Raw genomic sequence first — 20,549 nt, forward strand, 5'->3', positions numbered from 1 at the left:
AATAGAAGATCTTGGACAATAACGTAGACACATAGCCAAATGGAAAGTGGAATGCATAGTCTTTCCTGCCCAAAACAGTACTGAAGTCAGAAGAAGCCTTGGAAGTCAGCTAATCCAAACCACCTATGTTATAGACAGGAAAACCAGGGAGCAAAGCCTAGAATGAGTTACACAAATTTCCACAGATGGTTAATGCTGAATCTAGATTGGTACCCAATTTCCAGATTTACAATCTGCTGTTCCTTCTTCTTCATTATGCTACCTTTTCCCTCACATTTCTATCACTGTCCAGTCTAACCTGCCACTTTTCATGTGAATCACTTGCCAGTTTCTCTGAAACCATGGCCCCAGAAGCCATTGCTTTGTAACTATCTGTCCCTCATTAGAGCATTCTCTTTGCTGACCTTTTCAACTTCTGCATGCTTGGTTCCCTCAGAGAGAGGCACTCGGAGATTCTCATTAACTGATGGAATGCTGATGTGACTCTTGCAGGTGCAGATGTGCCCATCCAATGATCTGGCCCTGGAGATACCAATGGGACTTCTTTTGGACAGTAATCCCAAGAGGATACTGAAGCAGGACAACTGTCAGTGTGTGGGAAAAGAATAGCCTGCTGTGAGCTGAACAGCTTCTCAGTATAAAAACCCATTTGATTTTACATAAGGGAAGCTGGAAGGACTCAGAGTGAATGATAGTGGAAGTTCATTTATTTTTTTTTTCATTTACATTTTAAATGAACACAACTTTTGCTTAGGGGCAATACTTCCTCTTAATAATGGAATTTGTAAAAACACACTACTCCTTTTTCTCTTCTTTTAAATCCCTTTCCTTAACATCAATAAAAAAACGACCTTTCTGCTGCCCAAGCATGTTACTATCTGTGTATCTTTTAAGCATAAAATCAAGACTGTGTCTTCAATGAATGACTGATCTAAGCCATCTAAGTGTTTCCATGAAAGTTAATAGACTGAGTGACTCCTGGGATTCTGTTTACTTAAAATGCAGAGAATTCTCACTGGGGACAGATTCCCCAGCCAGACCTCCAGCCTCCCCTTCCTTGGCAGGAGAAGGAAAAGAAACACTGCTTGGCAAGAATGATTTCACTGATGCTTCAGTGATTCTCAAGGTGATTCCACCAAGAAAACTCCACTTCCTTCAGGCAGCCAGGGCCACATGAACTGAGTGGGTTGATCATTTGTCACTCAATGAAATTACATTTTTGAAGCAATCAGCTGAGAAACATCAAGAGTCTTGAGAAAGAACCCTGGAATGAGAAAAGGTAATGAATTTTCTTAGCACTAGCTTCTCAGACAAGATTTAGAAAGCCTTTGTATAATTAAGTTCTGCCAGGGTTATTTAGTAGAAAAAGATACAAACAAAATCTAGTTATGACCCTTCCACACCCTGTGACCACACCAAGGTACATATTCTTACCTTCTGTCTCCGCCCATCCCCATCATCAAGGAAAATAAGACTTCCACGGAAGACTAGCTCCTTGTTTCATTCCTTCCTTTATTTGATTAGGTCTTTCTGGTTTTCAGAGTCTTGCTTACCTCCATAAAACTAGGAGAAAGGGTTTGCTTCCCTTTCCTTCCGTATTAATGTACTTACCCTGTTACCATCAGTGGGATGGAAGCAGAAACATGAATCACTAGGAGAGTTATCAGGCTGATATCTAGATTAGTGTTCCCAAAATTTGGTTACACACTCTCTTTAGTAAGATATTTGACTGTGCAATCTCAGTATATTTATTTACGAATCTATACAGACTCCATATAACATATATTATAAATATATGCAAAAATTTTAAGTATTTGAATCAATATATTAAAGTAGATATAACTAAAAGTTCTAACTCCTCCCCCCCCACACACACCCCACCAACATACTGACCCATATCCTTGTGTTGCTATTCAGTATGCAGGCATTCCACTTTGAACACCTCTGATTAAAACCATCACTGAATGACCTCCCTCTTCACACTTTCACTCTGCCTCCACTGGGAATCAACCCAGAATGACACAACAACCAGAGCAATTCTAGTGCTGAGGTGAGGAGCAGGTAGTGTGGGAGCTTTAGCAAGTTGTCAGATCTTGAATGCCCTGTACTTAATGAAAATCTGTTTAACTATTGGTCAGGGGTTACAACAGTTCAATCATCTAAATAATACTTTTCTGGCTATTTGTATCTGAAATATTCCTTTTTCACCAAGAAATCCCTGTAATGAATTTATTATACACAAGGCATTTTGCTAGGTGCTTTTCAAATATTCTTACTGATGTAATTTCAAGAACACTACAAAAGAGGGTGTTTAATTTCCTTTTCCCCAGATTAGAAAAAAAAAAAAAAAAAACATTGGTTGAACTCTCATAGTTATTAAGTGGTAGACCTAGAGTATTCAGACCCTATTCTGATGGTAATTACGTCAACTACATGGTTTTTACAATAATACATATAATTTGTGCCATTCATCTGACCTTTAACACATACTATCTTTTACAACAATAATTAGCTGGACTATCTGGCTCCTTCAGCAAGCCATTTCTGAAAATTCTTACTCTGTTGTTATCTCTCCTAGCACCAAAATTCGCCCATGAACTTGCATTGAATATGCGCTATGTGTCATGAATGGTACATGAGCTATCTCAATTATCCTGGTCATTTTCCAGCATTCCATAATTATATTCATCTCACAAATAAAAATAAAATGTCATAGACTGGTTAACTTTCTAACCAAGATCAGTAATTTTATAAGGAATGAAGTCCAGACTTGAACTGTGCCTAATTCCCAACACCTTATACTACTGGATCTTTTCATATGCTCCTTATTATGTGTTAGTCCCTCTCCATACATTTCACTGATGAGTTACTATCTATGCATTTCACAGGTTCCTGCAATGTGTGACTGATACCTCTATCTGCATCAGTCACATGGTAAACGGCAAGTGAGTGATTCTTATAAAGATGGTTTATTCTTCTTTTGTGAGGAGCTCCTCTGAAAAGGGGTAATTGCTGTTAGATGCTAAAGAGTATACATAACATTTCATATACAGATTTGGAATTGTAATATGGGCACTTTCTATCTGGCTTCTTTCAACTGAAAATATTTTCTAGGTTCATCCATATTATAGCTTCTACTAGTATTTCATTCTTTATTGAAGCAGAGTAATAGTTCACATTTCGCTTTATGGATGTATCACATTCTGTTTTTCCACTCATTAGTTAAAGGACATTTGTGTTGTTTCACTTTTTTACTGTTATGAATAATGCTGCTAGGAACATTTGTGTGAAATGTTTTGTGTGGACATATGTTTTCATTTCTCCTTGATATATATCTACAGTGAAAGAGAAAGAAAGAATAATTTAGGAAATAATGGCCAAAAACTTCTCAAATTTGATGAGAAATATTAATCTATACATCTAAGAATTTTAGTTAACTCTGAGGAGCATAACTCAAACAGTTCTACATCCAGACATATCACATTCAAACACATATCAGAATCAAAGGCAAAGATATAATCTGAAAAGCCACATGAGAAAAATTTTCTTCACATACAAAACAGTCTCAATAAGATTAAGAGCATACTTTGCATCAGAAATCTTGGAGGCCAGAATACAGAATTGTGACATATTTAAAATGCCAAAATTAACATGTGTTGGAGAGGATGTGGAAAAAGGGGAACCCTCTTACACTGTTGGTGGAAATGCAAGTTGGTGCAGCCACTTTGGAAAACAGTGTGCAGATTCCTTAAAAAATTAAAAAATAGAGCTTCCCTATGACCCTGCAATTGCACTACTGGGTATTTACCCCAAAGAAGGGCCATCTGTACTCCAATGTTCATAGTGGCATTGTCCACAGTCGCCAAACTGTGGAAAGAACCAAGATGCCCTTCAACAGATGAATGAATAAAGAAGATGTGGTCCATATACTATGGTATATTATGCCTCCACCAGAAAGGATGAATACCCTTGTATCAACATGGACAGGACTGGAAGAGATTACACTGAGTGAAATAAGTCAAGCAGAGAGAGTCAATTACATATGGTTTTGCTAATTTGTGGAGCATAAGAAATAACACAGTGGACATGGGGAGATGGAGAGAAGTGAGTTGGGGGAAATTGGAGGGGGAGACAAACCATAAGAGACTGTGGACTCTGAAAAACAATCTGAGGGTTTTGGAGGGGCAGGGGTGGGAGGATGAGTGAGCCTGGTGGTGGGTATTGTGGAGGGCACGTACTGCATGGAGCACTGGGTGTGGTGCATAAACAATGAATTCTGGAACACTGAAAAGAAATTTAAAAAATAAAGAAAATGTTTTTAAAAAAGAAAAGGATCAGAGTAAAAATAAAATAAAATTCTCAAAGAAAAAGAATATAAATCAAGAATTCTATATCCAGCAAAATCTAGGCAAATCCATAGAAGTGTGTGGTTGCCAGACACTGAGGGGTAGAGACAGAAATACTAAAGAATATGGGGTTTTCTTTATAGGATGATATATACCGTAAAATTAGCAGTGATGATTGAACTCTGTGGATATACTAAAATCCAATGACCTGTATATTTTAAAGTGCATTTTGTATATGCAAACAATGAATCATGGAACACTATATCAAAAACTAATGATGTACTGTATGGTGAATAGCATAACAAAAAAGTTTCAACACAAAAAAAATTAAATGATTTTTGTGATATGTGAATTTTATCACAATAAAGCAGTTTTTTAAAAAATAGAATCTGGTACACAGTAACTACTCTATTAGAGACAGCCATTACTATCTCTCTTTTTATTTACTTTTATTACTGTTAGTTTTAATTTTTTTCATCATGGATCATTCTGGTTACTGTGTAGAGAATGCACTATTTGGGGCCAATTGGATACGAGATGGGTGTGGTATATTAAGGCAAGAGAAAATGGTGGCCTAGATGAGGTGACTATCCAGATGGAGACAAGTGGTAGGATTCAGGATAAATTTTGAGGTAGAGGTCCCATGGTATGAAAGAAAGTACTATATTTGGATAGGATATCTGAGTGATGGGATGCTTGCAATAACCCTTAGTGAACAAATAACCACCAAATCCCCGAGTAAATACAGCTGCTATCAAAGGGACCCATTGGAATATAGACTATTCACTTTTCGTGTCCAGTTGTTGGCCTCAAACCTCTTTCAATAAGATACTTCTTGTTCTTTAAATAAAAGAAAAAGACAACTTTTCTCCAAGCTGATTATTCTAAGGATTTTCATATGGGAAGTCTTGACACTTACGCATCGATGAAGTACAATTTGAAAGAAAGGAACCAATTCAGACTTAGGACTCAGGTGATGGGTGGTTGACCTCCTTGTACAGCAAATATTGATTAGATCTTGGAATTCTAGAAGGAAGTATGATCTCTTTTTTTTTTTTTTAAAGATTTTATTTATTTGTCAGAGAGAGAGGAGCTAGAGTGAGCACAGGCAGACAGAGGGGCAGGCAGAGGGAGAGAGAAGCAGGCTCCCTGCCAAGCAGGAGCCCGATGTGGGACTTGATCCCAGGATGCCGGGATCATGACCTGAGCTGAAGGCAGCTGCTTAACCAACTGAGCCCAGGCGTCCCGGAAGTATGATCTCTTGATTCACTCTACAATATGCAAGGGAGCACTAAGTCTTTAATTGGTAAGGTAGACACAGCTACCCAAAGGCATGGAATTCCAGGCCATTTCCTATCATTTGTTAATGTCAATATGGTATTGAGAACTTTCAGTGATTTCCATGCAGTTCTCTAATTTAGCTGAAGTGGGTTGGTCAGGTAATAATTAAGACCACAGAGGTCCTGTCCTCCTTTGTAATGATTTTCATGGAAAAATACCTGAATTAGACCTTTATGAATTAATGATTCCTTATAAAAATGATGAGTTGGAAAATCCCCCTACCAAATTAAGCTTTAAAAATAAAGTAGTTCCATATATGAGACTCTTGAAGATAATGAAAATTAATATTTAATGGGTATTAAGAATATTCTAAGACTCTGCAAATTACTTTATATGCATTGTTTCATTTAAGACTCATGAGTCCTTGATGTAGGTACCATTATTGTTCACATTTTGAAACACTCAGCATCACAGGTACTAAGTGATGGAGTTGGGATTCAAATGTAGAGCATCTTATTTCAGAGCAGGCACAATGTGCATTGCCAAAAATAGTCTCTGTTTTCCTATAGCCCAATGTGAAGGTATCTGAGGTCATAACATGCTGAGCCCCTTCATGTCATCTCACCAACCTCAATTTTTTAAGCTGGTATTTACTTAATGCTTTATGTTCATCAGCTATCTAATCAACTAAGAAACATGAATAAATTGACCATAAAATTTTTAAGTAATCCAAAATAAAAAATTATATGCCTAGCTCTGTTAAATATTTTAAGTGGGAGATACAAAGGTCATGTAAGATTTAGCCCTGAAATATCTTTGAACATACAGGCATATGTATGTATATCTGTACAAGGTTAGTAGAATCTTGTAGATATAATCTAAGGCAACATATAATTATGTGGCCCAGAAAATGTATACCATGAGAAATAATAGTTATGATTGTTGAACACCTTCACAGATTGTGTGAGGACTATAAAGTTCTACTTTAGTGACTACCAAAATTCTGCTTTAACCAGTGAAGAACTTTGATGATCAGAAAGGAGGACTTTTTTGAGTGAAATAAATCAAGCAGAGAGAGTCAATTATCATATGGTTTCACTAACTTGTGGAGCATAAGGAATAACACAGAAGATATTGGGAGACGGGGTGGAGAAGTGAGTTGGGAGAAATCAGAGGGAAAGACTGTGGACTCTAAGAAATAAACTGAGGGTTTTGGAAAGGGAAAGGGAGGTGGGAGATTGGGTGAGCCTGGTGGTGGGTATTATTATGGAGGGCATGTATTGCATAGAGCGCTGGGTGTGGTGCATAAACAACAAATTTTGGAACACTGAAATAAAATATTTTTTTTTTAAAAAAAGGAGGACTTTTTACTTTAAAAAATAATTAAATGGTTTATAGAACTTACAAAAGAATCTAAAAAACTGTTTCCACCTGCTTTCAAATTGCAGAATTATGTAATAGTATGGTAATTCACAAGAGAACAAACAAACTTGAGATATGAGAGGAGAAGCATACATGGAACCTATTTCAAAGGCAAGAGTATCCCAAGAATTGGTTTCAGAACTAATGGCGGGAAGTCAGTAAGAAAACATTCTCATATGTATTTACTAACAGGGACATTCTATTAGTGACATTTGTTGTTTTAGAGTTGCAGGGAGAAATACCAATGAAGTAGAAACCCAGTCACTCTGGGCCCACAGTGGTTTCCTCAGTTGACTTTGATGTCTTCCACACCATACCCATGATAGGTTAGTCTAATGTAATAGCATCCTTATAACTGTGCCCATTACATCCCATATCCTCCCCCTTTAAAAAAGATTTCATTTATTTATTTGACAGAGAGAGAGAGAGAGCTCACAAGCATGCAGAGACAGGTGGGGGGGGGGGCGGAGCAGGAAGCAGGATCCCTTCTGAGCAGAGAGCCCAATGCAGGGCTCAGTCCCAGGACCCTGAGACGAAGGCAGAGGCTTAACCCACTGAGCCAACCCATGGTCCTCCCCATATCCCCTTCTGTAATACTCCAAAGTGCCCATTCTCCTCTCTAGATAAATTCACAAAATCAAGTTAACTATTTGAAGACTGCCCTATATTCCCAGCCACCTTGATGAATTTCTCCCTTATTTGAATGCATGTAACATGTATTATTTGAGTCCTACAATATTATCTCTTTTGTATTCCTCTCACCCAATCTAATTTCCCAAGGAGAAAAAGGCAAATCCATATCTTCTACCTCTCAGACAGTTTTGGTACAGAACAGCACAAATACAGAAACAAGATAGGTAGTCAAAAACAGCACAAATAACTTATATTCCAATAATAGTTTACCAGGTATTCCTACATACCCTATTCAGTTGAATTCTGACAACAACCTACTAATGCAGTTGTTGAGAAAACAGAAGTTGAAACATTTAAGTGATGTGCCTAAGGTCTCACAGTATTAAGTAGCAGGAGTTCTGCTCCTCTGAAACTGAGCTTAATGTGATTGGCTATTATAGGATTTCATATTACTCTGGAATTCTATATGCTCTTTGCAGAATAAATATATCAGAAATTGTGTTGTTTTTACTTTCTTTCTTTCCCATTAATTCTAAAACCTCCATAAGGATAGGACTCTATCAGGTTCACTTCAGTGCTTTCTACAGACTCTTGTATATACAGGTATGAAATAAATGTGTGTGGAATAAAGAAAGAAAGGGGGAAAAAGTTGTTGTGTTGAGAAACATCAGACCGAATTTTAAGTCTTAAGTCAAAAACCCAGATTTTATGTTTTTCTGTGTTACCTACATTTAAGCAAATTCAGTTAGACTGCTTCTGGGAAAGTGGGGAAGACCACTAACTTCCAGACTCATTTTATGAGGCCAGCATTACCTTGATTCCCAAACCAGACAAAGACCCCATCAAAAAGGAGGATTACGGACCAGTATCTCTGATGAACATGGGTGCAAAAATTCTCACCAAAATACCAGCCAATAGGATCCAATGGTACATTAAAAGGATTATTCACCATGACCAAGTGGAATTTATTCCTGGGCTGCAAGGTTGGTTCAACATCCACAAATCAATCAATACAATACATGAATCAAAGAAAGAACAAGAAACATATGATACTCTCAATAGATGCTGAAAAAAATTTTGACAAAGTACAGCATTCTTTCTTGATCAAAACTCTTCATAGTATACACATAGAGGATATATACCTCAATATCATCAAATCCATTTATGAAAAACCCATGGTAAATATCATTCTCAATGAGGAAAAATGGAGCTTTTCCTCTAAGGTCAGGAACATGGCAGTGCTGTCCACCATCACCACTGCTATTCAACATGGTACTAGAAGTCCTAGCCTCAGCAATCAGACAACAAAAAGAAATTTTTAAAATTCCAATTGGCAAAGAAGAAGTCAAACTCTCACTCTTTGCAGATGATATGATATTTTATCTGGAAAACCCAAAAGACTCCACTCCAAAACTGCTAGAACTCATACAGGAATTCAGTAAAGTGTCAGGATATAAAATCAATGCATGGAAATTAGTTGCATTTCTATAAAGCAACAGCAAGACAGAAGAAAGAGAAATTAAGGAACTGATCCCATTTACAATTGCACCCAAAACCATAAGATACCTAGAAATAAATCTAACCAAAGAGTCAAAGAATCTGTACTCAGAAAACTATAGAGTACTCATGAAAGAAATTGAGAAAGACACAAAGAAATGGAAAATCATTCCATACTCATGGACTGGAAGAACAAATATTGTGAAAATGTCTATGCTACCTAGAGCAATCAACATGCTTAATGCAATCCCTATCAAATACCATCAACTTTTTTCCAAGAAATGGAGCAAATAATCCTAAAACTTATATGGAACCAGAAAAGACCCCAAATAGCCAGAGGAATGTTGAAAAAGAAAGCCATAGTTGGTGCCATCACAATGCCAGACTTCAAACTCTATTACAAAGCTGCAACCATCAAGACAGTATGGTACTGATACAAAAACAGACACATACATCAATGGAACAGAATAGAGAGCCCAAAAATGGACCCTCAACTCTATGCTCAACTAATCTTTGATAAAGCAGGAAAGAATGTTCAATGGAAAAAAAGAGTCTCTTCAACAAATGGTGTTGAGGAAATCTGGACATCCACATGCAGAAGAATGAAACTGGACCATTTCCTTACACCACACACAAAAATACACTCAAAATGGATGAATGACATCAATGTGAAACAGGAATCCATCAAAATCCTTGAGAAGAACATTGGCAACAACTTCTTTCACCTCAGCCACAGCAACTTCTTCCTAGACACATTGCCAAAGACAAGGGAAGAAAGGGCAAAAATGAACTATTGGGACTTCACCAAGATAAAAAAGTTTTTGCGCAGGAAAGAAAACCGTCAACAAAACCAAAAGACAAATGACAGAATGGGAGAAGATATTTGCAAATGACATATCTGATAAAGAGTTAGTATCCAAAATCTATAAAGAACTTATCAAACTCTACACTCAAAGAATAATCCAGTCGAGAAATGGGTGGAAGACATGTACAGACATTTCTTCAAAGAGACCCAAATGGCCAACAGACACATGAAAAAGTGCTCTACATTACTCAGCATCAGGGAAACACAAATCAAAACCACAGTAAGATACCACTTCACAGCAATCAGAATAGCTAAATTAACCAGTCAGGAAATGACAGGTATTGGCAAGGATACAGCGAAAGGGGGAATGTTGGTGGGAATGTAAGCTGGTGCAACCACTTTAGAAAACAATATGGAGGTTCCTCAAAAAGTTAAAAATACAGCTACCCTCTGACCAAACAATCGCACTACTGGGTATTTACCCTAACGATACAAAGGTAGTGATCCAAAGGAGCATGTGTACCTAAATGTTTATAGCAGCAATGTCCACAATAGCCAAACTATGGAAAAAACCTAGATGTCCATCAACAGATGAATGGATTAAGAAGATGTGGTATATAGATATTATATATATATATATATATATATATATATATATATATATGAATACTATGCAGCCATCAAAAAACCTACAAAACTTGCCATTTGCAACAAGGTGGATGGAACTAGAGGGTATCATGCTAAATGAAATAAGTCATCCAGAGAAAGACAATTATCATATGATCTCTCTGATATAAGAAATCTGAGAGGCACAGTGGGGGTTCATGGAGGGAAGGGAGGGAAAAATGAAACAAGATGGGATCGGGGAGGGAGACAAACCATAGGAGGCTCTTAATCTCAGGAAATAAAGTGAGGGTTGCTGGGGTGGGTGGGAAAGTGGAGGGATAGGGTGGCTGGGTGATGGACACTGGGGAGGGTATGTGCTGTGAATTTTGAGACTGATGATTCACAGTCCTGTACCCCTGAAACAAATGATACATTATATGTTAATTGTGCCCAAGAGTTAGTGTGAGATGGGAGATAAAAGTAACTTCCCTCAGCAAGTCTCTTTCTCACCTGCACTTCACCAAGTAAGTATCCTATAGGACTGAATGTGATTTGTGTCTGAAGACACACTGTTGTTTTTTCCATATAACACAACTGTGAGAATACATTGTCTCTATTTATTCAAAGAAAGAGATTCTGTTCTGTCACTGGACAAAAACCAGGTAAATAGGTATCTGTCATTGGAGAAGAACTGGCAAAAGCCCTGTTGGACTTCTGAGGTATTATGCTACCTGCCTAGAGTATTTTCAAGGGTAGTTATAGCCGAACTCTATTTTTGATTCACATGCTGACTTGAAAGCTTAACTCTTTCTTTCTTTTTTTTTTTTTTAAAGATTTTATTTATTTGTCAGAGAGAGGGAGAGAGAGCGAGCACAGGCAGACAGAGAGGCAGGCAGAGGCAGAGGGAGAAGAAGGCTCCCTGCCGAGCAAGGAGCCCGATGTGGGACTCGATCCCAGGACGCTGGGATCATGACCTGAGCCGAAGGCAGCTGCTTAACCAACTGAGCCACCCAGGCGTCCCAAGCCTAACTCTTTCTTAAGAGGAAGCCTGACTGCCTCATTAGTCTTCAATGATCCACTAGTTCTAATAAACTTTCCTTTTACTTAACCCCTTGACATTCTATAATTTTAGAAGAGAATTTTCCTTCAATTTTTTTCTTCTGACTCACAAAATATGTTTGAGTCTGAACAGAAACTCCCCTTTCCTTCAGAATACTTCTAAAATACTGTTGTCTAAGAACTTCAAAATAAAACAAAAAAATTCACACACACACACACACTCCTTAGAGAACTGCATACAGTGTTCTGTAAAATCAGTATGGCTGCAATACACTCAGTATTGAACTGGTTCTTGTAAAGGGGTCCTCACCTTAGAAAATGGAAATTGTCTCCTATTGAACCTGAGTTTAATTAATTGCTTTATGGAAAAAGATGTTTTCATGAGAACCTGAGATTTGGTTTTTAAGCCCTTTTACTGATTTCTGTTGTGACCTTCAAAAATCTATTCCCCATTTTTGAACTTAATATCCTCATCACTTTAAGGAAAGGTCAAAAGAAGAGATATATATGGTTCTCTCCATCCTTGGCAAGGCAACTTTCTACTCCAGATAACCCAAATAAGTATTTAAGTGAAACAAAACAAAACAGTATGTCAATATCAAGACAAGGTTTTAGGACTTTCCAGTAGGAGGGGCACCTGGGTGGCTCAGTGGGTCGAGGCCTCTGCCTTTGGCTCAGGTCATGATCCCAGGGTCCTGGGATCGAGCCCTACATCGGGCTGTCTGCTCAGCAGGGAGACTGCTTCCTCCTCTCTCTGCCTGCCTCTCTGCCTACTTGTGATCTCTCTCTGTCAAATAAATAAATAAAATCTTTAAAAAAGAAAAAAAAAAACTTAAAAAAAAAGACTCTCCAGGAGGAAAACTGTGGTGCTACCAATATCCGCAACCATCGTCTGGTTTGAAAAGATGGAGGGTAATACCAGACAGCAATAACCCATTTGTATTTGTCATTTATTTCAAGTATAATTAAAATTTCTGAGATAACTCCTGGGTCTAACTTAAGTATATCGTGACAAATAAAGGCCCATATGGTTTGATTTAATAATTAATAATACCTTGCACAGCCCCAAATACTCTTTAGAAATTTTACTTTAAATATGTATTCACCTGAGCTGATGGGTCTCTTCCCCTATTAGAAGGCAAATCCTATTGGCAGGGCAGCCTCTTAAGCCTGTGTTTGTTACACAGGAGCAAGGTATAGAAATACAAAGTTAGTTGCTGGGCATGAAAGCCCCATTCCCCTTATTCCATAACTTGCCAATGTAGACTTTTACACTTTGGCCTCTAGATATGTTAGATTAATATTTCATATGGCTTCACCAAAAGACTGCCCACTCTGCCAAATTTTTGTCTTCTGAAGCCTCTTCATTCTATCTGCTAAGAGACATGACCAGTCCTGGAAACCTAAGAATCACAGGAATTCATAAGAGAACCCTAGAGCAGAGGCAGAGTGGGAAGGGGGGCAGGGGGCACTTTCTATTACCACTTATGCTTTTATATAAATGAATTAAAAAAAAACATGGAAATGGCTTTTGTTAAGATTCTGATGAAAGGATATAAGATAAAGCCAGAACTTGGGAATCATAGACAATACAGGAAAAGTGTGGTAACATTTTCATGCCAATACACCTCCATCAACCCACACAACAGACAGGGCAGTACAGATTGTACAGTCTGTACAACAGTACAGATAGGGCTCAACTCACAGCTCCTTCCATGGCTGATCCTACCTATGGCTTTGCACAAGAAATCACCTAACTCCCTCATTCACATTTTGGGGGTGACTGAGGCATAGTAACAAGAAAAAACTATTTGCTACTGAACAAAAATCTAGTTTTAGTGGTTAAAACAAGAATAGAACCTCCTAGGGTTCAGGACAGGCTGCTCAAGAATGAGCCATTTTGGCATATGGCCTATTTCAAGCTGAAGATAACCAAGGCCCAAGAGACTCAGGAAGAGCTTTTTTATCCCTCCCTTTGGTGCCTAAAAGAATATAGAAAGGGGACCTGGTTCAGAAAGAGTATCACCAGAGACAAGGACAAAGAATATGCGGTGGGTGTGGTAAGTGGGGAGGGGGAGTTCCAGGGAGGTCTGTTTGTTCCATTGTCTCTGCATGTGCTTTGTGCCTGTACTATTGTGCCCATAGATGGAAAACCCCCGGGGGGTGGGGGTGGGCGGTGGCGAATACAGCACCTCTCTGGGACATGCTAATTTTGGATCATAGCCCATCTGATGACACATGCTGGTCGCTGCCTATTGCAGTAGACGCTGTGGGAAGCATGTGCCCACGGGACTGGTGCCTGCTTTCATGCCCTTCCAACCCCCCCCCAAGTTGGCACCTCTTCACTTTTACAGTCCCATTTATCTTCAATCATGTGAGACAAATATATTCTAATATATGCTTTTATTTAATTTGTGGTGTCTTGCATAATCAGAAGGCTCAAGTGTTTGTAAAGGAGGAAACAAACTATTTTTGAAGCTGAAAAAAAATGACATGATGGCATGACAAACATTTGTTTACCAAATATTTCCTCCTCCCATCTTCCTGTTGTCTTCCTTCCCTTTGGAGACCGAGGCCCATAACCCCTTCTCTTTAGCTAAGGATCGATTATAAATCTCAATTGCCTGACTCTCTTTGAGACTCATATCTTTGAGGTTCTCATACATATAAAATTAAATTTATTTGATGTTCTCTTGTTTATCTATCTTTTGGCAATTTAATTTTTAGACCGGCCAAAGAACCTAGAAACAAAGAAAGCTTTCTTCTCCTACAAACTTGATCTGACCTGTATACAACTTAGCTGGTGGCTTTGTTTATAACAGGGTCTCAAATTATATTCATTCTCCCATGAACAATTCTTTTTCCAGAACCATATCAGGCTGTGGGCAGTTAACAAAATTCCTAAGAATTACTCAATTCATTCTCAGGACAGACAAGGACTTAAGTGTCTAAAGTGTAAAACAAAACAAAACAAAAAACCTTAGAATTATCTAGTCCTTTCTGCCAAGTGCAGAATTTCACACAAATTCATGTCCATTCTCTTCCCACAACTATGTCTCCCATTTATCATCACTAAATATGCCAGGTTCACATCTCCCTATTTGGGTGCCCTAATTGAATCTGTGTATAAATATTCACTCCTCTGACTGTTCTATTTAAATACAAAAAATATTCATTTCAGCACAGAGTGCATAAATTCAAGGATGGAGGTGTGTGGTGTAGGGAAGAATAGCACTGAGTCAAGAGTCAGCTTGTGGAGGTGTGGATATGGTTCAGATGTATGTTCGTTACAGGACCTTGGTTGGACACATTGGTTTCCTTATCTGAAGATGCTTCCTGATCCTGAGGATGAGGAAATGAGATTTTTCATTTTCCTCTCATGGATGGGAGACTCGTATGAGTCAGGATTCAGCTACTATAGTGTGAAGGATAGGATTATAATCTGGAACAAAATAATTTGGGATACATAATAAATAAAAAGCAATGTAAAATCCTAAATTGTGTCCTAGAACAACAATAAAATGTAGTTTCCTTTGCTGTACAAAAGCTTTTGATCTTGATGAAGTCCCAATAATTCATTTTTGCCCTTGCTTCCCTTGCCTTTGACAATGTGTCTAGGAAGAAGTTGCTATGGCTAAGGTCAAAGAGGTTGCTGCTTGTGTTCTCCTCAAGGATTTTGATGGATTCCTGTCTCACATTGAGGTCGTTCATCCATTTTGAGTCTATAAATGTGTATGGTGTAAGGAAATGGTCCAGTTTCATTCTTCTGCATGTGGCTGTCCAATTTTTCCAACACCATTTTTTAAGGAGACGGTCTTTTATCCAGTGGATATTCTTTTCTGCTTTTTGATTAGTAGACCACAAAGTCGAGGTTCAATTCCTGTGTTCTCTATTCTGTTCCATTCATCCATGTGTCTGTTTTTGTGCCAGTACTATATTTCTTTTTTTTTTTTAAGGTTTTATTTATTTATTTGACAGAGAGAGATCACAAGCAGGCAGAGAGGCAGGCAGAGAGAGAGAGGAGGAAGCAGGCTCCCCGCTGAGCAGAGAGCCCGATGCGGGACTCGATCCCAGGACCCTGAGATCATGACCTGAGCCGAAGGCAGCGGCTTAACCCACTGAGCCACCCAGGCGCCCCCAGTACTATATTTCTTGATGATGACAGCTTTGTAATAGAGCTTGAAGTCTGGCATTGTGACACCACAGCTTTGGTTTTTCTTTTCAATATTCTTCTATTGAGGGTCTTTTCTGGTTCCATATAAATTTTAGGATTATTTTTTTCAGCTCTGTGAAAAATGTCGATGATATTTTGAGAGGGGTTGCCTTGAATATGTAGATTGCACTGGGTAACATATACATTTTAACAATTTTTATTCTTCCAATCCATGAGCATGGAATGTTTTTCCATCTTTCTGTGTCTTCTTCAGTTTCTCTCATAAGTGTTCTGTAGCATCTAAATTATAGATCATTTACCTCTTTGGTTAGGTTTATTCCTAGGTATCTTATAGTTTTTGGGCAACTGTAAATGGGATTGATTCCTTAATTTCTCTTCCTTTTGTCTCACTGTTACTGTATAGAAATGCAACTATGCACAGTGGTTTCTGCATGTTGATTTTATATTCAGCCAAGTTGCTGAATTCCTGTATGAGTTCTACCAATTTTGGGGTGGGGTCTTTGGGTTTTCCACATAAAGTATCATGTCATCTGCAAAGAGTGAGAGTTTGATTCCTTCTTTGACAATTTAAATGCCTTTTTTTTTTTTCATTTCTTTTCAGCTTAACAGTATTCATTGTTTTTGCACCACACCCAGGGCTCCATGCAATACATGCCCTCCCAAATACCCACCACCTTGTTTCCCCAACCTCCCACCCCCCCCGCCCCTTCAAGACCCTCGGGTTGTTTTTCAGAGTCCATAGTCTCTCATGGTTCACCTCCCCTTCCAATTTCCCTCAACTCCCTTCTCCTTTCCATCTCCCCATGTCCTCCATGTTATGTGTTATGCTCCACAAATAAGTGAAACTATATGATAATTGACTCTCTCTGCTTGACTTATTTCACTCAGATAATCTTTGTAACTTTTCGTTGTCTGATTGCTGAGGCTAGGACTTCTAGTACTGTGTTGAACAACAGCTGTGAGAATGGACATCCCTGCCATGTTCCTGACCTTAGGGAAAAGTTCTCAGTTTTTCCCTGTTGAGTATTGAGACATTTCCTTTGAGCTTTTCATATATGGCTTTTATGATGGAGATATATTTTTTCTATCCATATACTGTAGAGAGTTTCAATAAAGAAAGAATGGTACATTATGTCAAATGCTTTTTCTGCATCAAGTGAGAGAAACATATGGCTCTTGTCCTTTCTTTCTTAATTAATGTGATCTATCATAGATTGATACATGGATGTTGAACCACCCTTGCAGACCAGGAATAAATCCTACTTGGCTGTGGTGAACAATCTTTTTAATGTACTGCACAGGAAAGGAAATAGTCAACAAAACTAAAAGGGAGCCTATGCAATGGGAGAAGGTATTTGCAAATGACATGTCAGATAAAGGGTTAGCATCCAAGACCTACAAAAACCTTCTCAAACTCAACAACGCCAAAACAAATAATGCAGTTGAGAAATGGACAGAAGACATGAACAGCCATTTCTCCAAAAAAGACTTACAAATGGCCAACAGAGACATCAAAAATGCTCAACATCACTTAACATCAGGGATATACTAACTAATCAAATCAAATCAAAACTACAATGAGATACCACTTCACACCAGTCAGAATGGCTAAAATTAACAGTCAGGAAACAACAAATGTTGGTGAGGATGTGGAGAAAACGGAACCTTCTTGCATTGTTGATTAGAATGCAAGCTGGTATGGCCACTTTGGAAAACAGAATGGAGGTTCCTCCAAAAGCAAAAAAATAAAGCTACCCTATGACCTAATAATTGTATTACTAGAGATTTACCCCAAAGATACAAATGAAGTGAGAGGCACCTGTGCCCCAATGTTTATAGCAGCAATGTCCACAATAGCCAAACTATGGAAAAAGCCCAGATGTCCTTCAACAGATGAATGAATAAAGAAGATGTGGTTTATATATACAATGTAATATTACCCAGCCCTCAGAAAGGATGAAATCTTACCACTCATATTGACATAGATGGAACTGGAGGGTATTAGGCTGAGCAAAGTAAGTCAATCAGAGAAAGACAATTATCATAAAGTTTCATTCATATGTGGAATATAAGAAACAGTGCAGAAGAAGAGGGAAAGGGAGGGAAAATGGAATGGAAAGAAATCAGAGAGGGTGACAAACCATGGAAGATTTAACCATAGGGAACAAACTGAGGGTTGCTGTGGGGGAGGTTGGAGGGGGAATGGGGTAACTGTGTGATGGGCATTAAGGATGGCATTTGATGTGATGAGTACTGGGAATTATATGCAACTCATGAATAACTGAACTCTACATCTGAAACTAATGATGTACTGTATGTTGGATAATTGAATTTTAAAAATCCATACAACAATTTAATAATTAAAAGTGATAGAGGAGAAGTCATACAGTTATGATTTTTAAAAATGTAATTAAAAAAACTGATGCAATATGAATAAAATGTATGGTTAGCTAACAGTAGTGTTCCAGTGTTACTTTCTTGGTTTTGATAGTTATACCATATGGTTAAATAGGATGTTAACATTAAGGCAAGGTGGATGAAGTGTCCATGGGTACTCTGTACTCTCTCAGTAACTTTTCTATAAGTCTAAAATTATTTCAAGATTAAAAAAAAAAACCAAACACTATATTCCACAGAAATCACATTGAGGGCATGCTGAAAATGCATTCCAATTTCAGAGACAAGGAAATGATAGTCCTGGAGCAAGACTCAGAAGTCTTTCAACAGGCACACAAGGAGATCCTGATGCAGATTTCCTAGGAATCCTTAGTTGGAGAAACTTGGATCTGCATAAAAAACATTGATCCATAATCAAATGAGGATTATATGAGTAAATAAAAAATATAAATGAGTCTATAACAAGGCATTTGGGTAAGATCTAGATTTTGGATCTAACTCTGCCAGTTACAGTATAAAATTAAGGACATTATCGGATGGGCCTCAGATTCCTCATATATAAAAAAAGAAGGTATAATCTCCTCCAGTCCTATCCATGTTGATGCAAAGCAGGGTATCCATCCTTTCTGATGGTGGCCTGATGATGGTTAAGGAGGGCACGTAGCACTGGGCTGGAGCCCAGCACTGGAGCACTGGGTGTTATATACAGACAGTGAATCTTGGGACACTACATCAAAAACTAATGATGTACTGTATGGTAACTAACATTACATAATAAAAAATTTAAAAAAGAAATAAAGAAGGTAGACCTACAGATTTCTAATGGCTATTCCTGTACAGTGCATAAAAAGAATGTCCATAATGGTCAATAGTAGTCTGGCAGCCACACATCTCTCCCAGCACCTCTGCAGACTCCTTTTCTCCTATGGCATTCAACAGAGCTAGGCTTTGTCAGCATCATTCCCATGCATGCAAGTGTCTGGCCCTGCAGTGAGTTAAACAGAGCCAAAGGGAGACACAACCACAATGAAAAAACACAGCCACCGTAACAAGGTCAGCAGCAGGGGACATTAGATTTTGAATTTGCTTTATTGAGTAGAGAAGCAGAGACTGTAGTTCTGATAGCATGCCCTTTTGCTTTGTGAAATAGAAATCCTAACTTCCATCTGTGAAGGCTCGGGGGAAATGAAATGAGGTCTTTGGTTCTAGGCCTTTCATTAGAAAATGGTTTTATACCAGATGAGGCCATAGACTCATAGCTACCATGTCTTTACAGAGACTGTGCCCAGAAGAAGAAGAAAGATGGATTTAAGTCATCTCAAAGCAACTGAATTTAGAAGTGGCACTGAGTAGAGTCTTGGGATTTCCCCTGGTTTCTCACTGGACTGATCATCTCTGCTAAGTATGTGAGTACTCACAGACATTAGCATGAGTTTATACTTCCCAAATAGGAGACTAGGTGATATACTCAAATAAAAATTCCTATAGGGCAGATAATATGCCAATTTTACCCCATTCAAATTCTGTTGACCTGACTCAACAGTTTAGGTAGGTGAACAATTTTTTTTCCAATTTATTTATTTTCAGAAAAACAGTATTCATTATTTGGTAGGTGAACAATTTTTAAAGTACTATAAATCAAATCTATAAATCAAAGTATATTAAAAAACATATGACACTAACATTTTCTGAGGGTAAAATGTTACTTGCTATTACAGAACATAATTATTCAGCATATTTAAGTTTCTTTTTTTTATTAAAAGATTTTATTTATTTATCAGAGAGAGAGAGAGGGGGAGAGAGCGAGCACAGGCAGACAGAATGGCAGGCAGAGGCAGAGGGAGAAGCAGGCTCCCTGCTGAGCAAGGAGCCCGATGTGGGACTCGATCCCAGGGTGCTGAGATCATGACCTGAGCCGAAGGCAGCTGCTTAACCAACTGAGCCACCCAGGCATCCCAGCATATTTAAGTTTTTAAACTCTTCATTTGTGCAGAGTCTAGTAACACCTACAAAATTTAATTTGATCTTGACAAATCCTTTGAGTTTATGTGACCTTATCCACATATAAGGAAAAGGAAAGTGAACTTAAACATCTCATTATCTCTATTTAGACATTGTGTGCAATAAAGTGTAGGAGTTTGGATTTAAACCTGGATCCAACATTACTAAAATTCAGACATCATTTAGGATGAATCCAGAAAAATGACTGCTAATTATGTGATTTTCCTTAAAGTCAAAATAAATTTGTCCCTTAAGCACAAAAATAGAAAATTTGGGAAAAATGAGATTCCTCCTTTTATATCTGGTTTTTCTTGTGATAGTTTGTGGT

This window comes from Neovison vison, chromosome 1 (assembly GCF_020171115.1).
Source record: "Neovison vison isolate M4711 chromosome 1, ASM_NN_V1, whole genome shotgun sequence".
Taxonomy (NCBI): Eukaryota; Metazoa; Chordata; class Mammalia; order Carnivora; family Mustelidae; genus Neogale; species Neogale vison.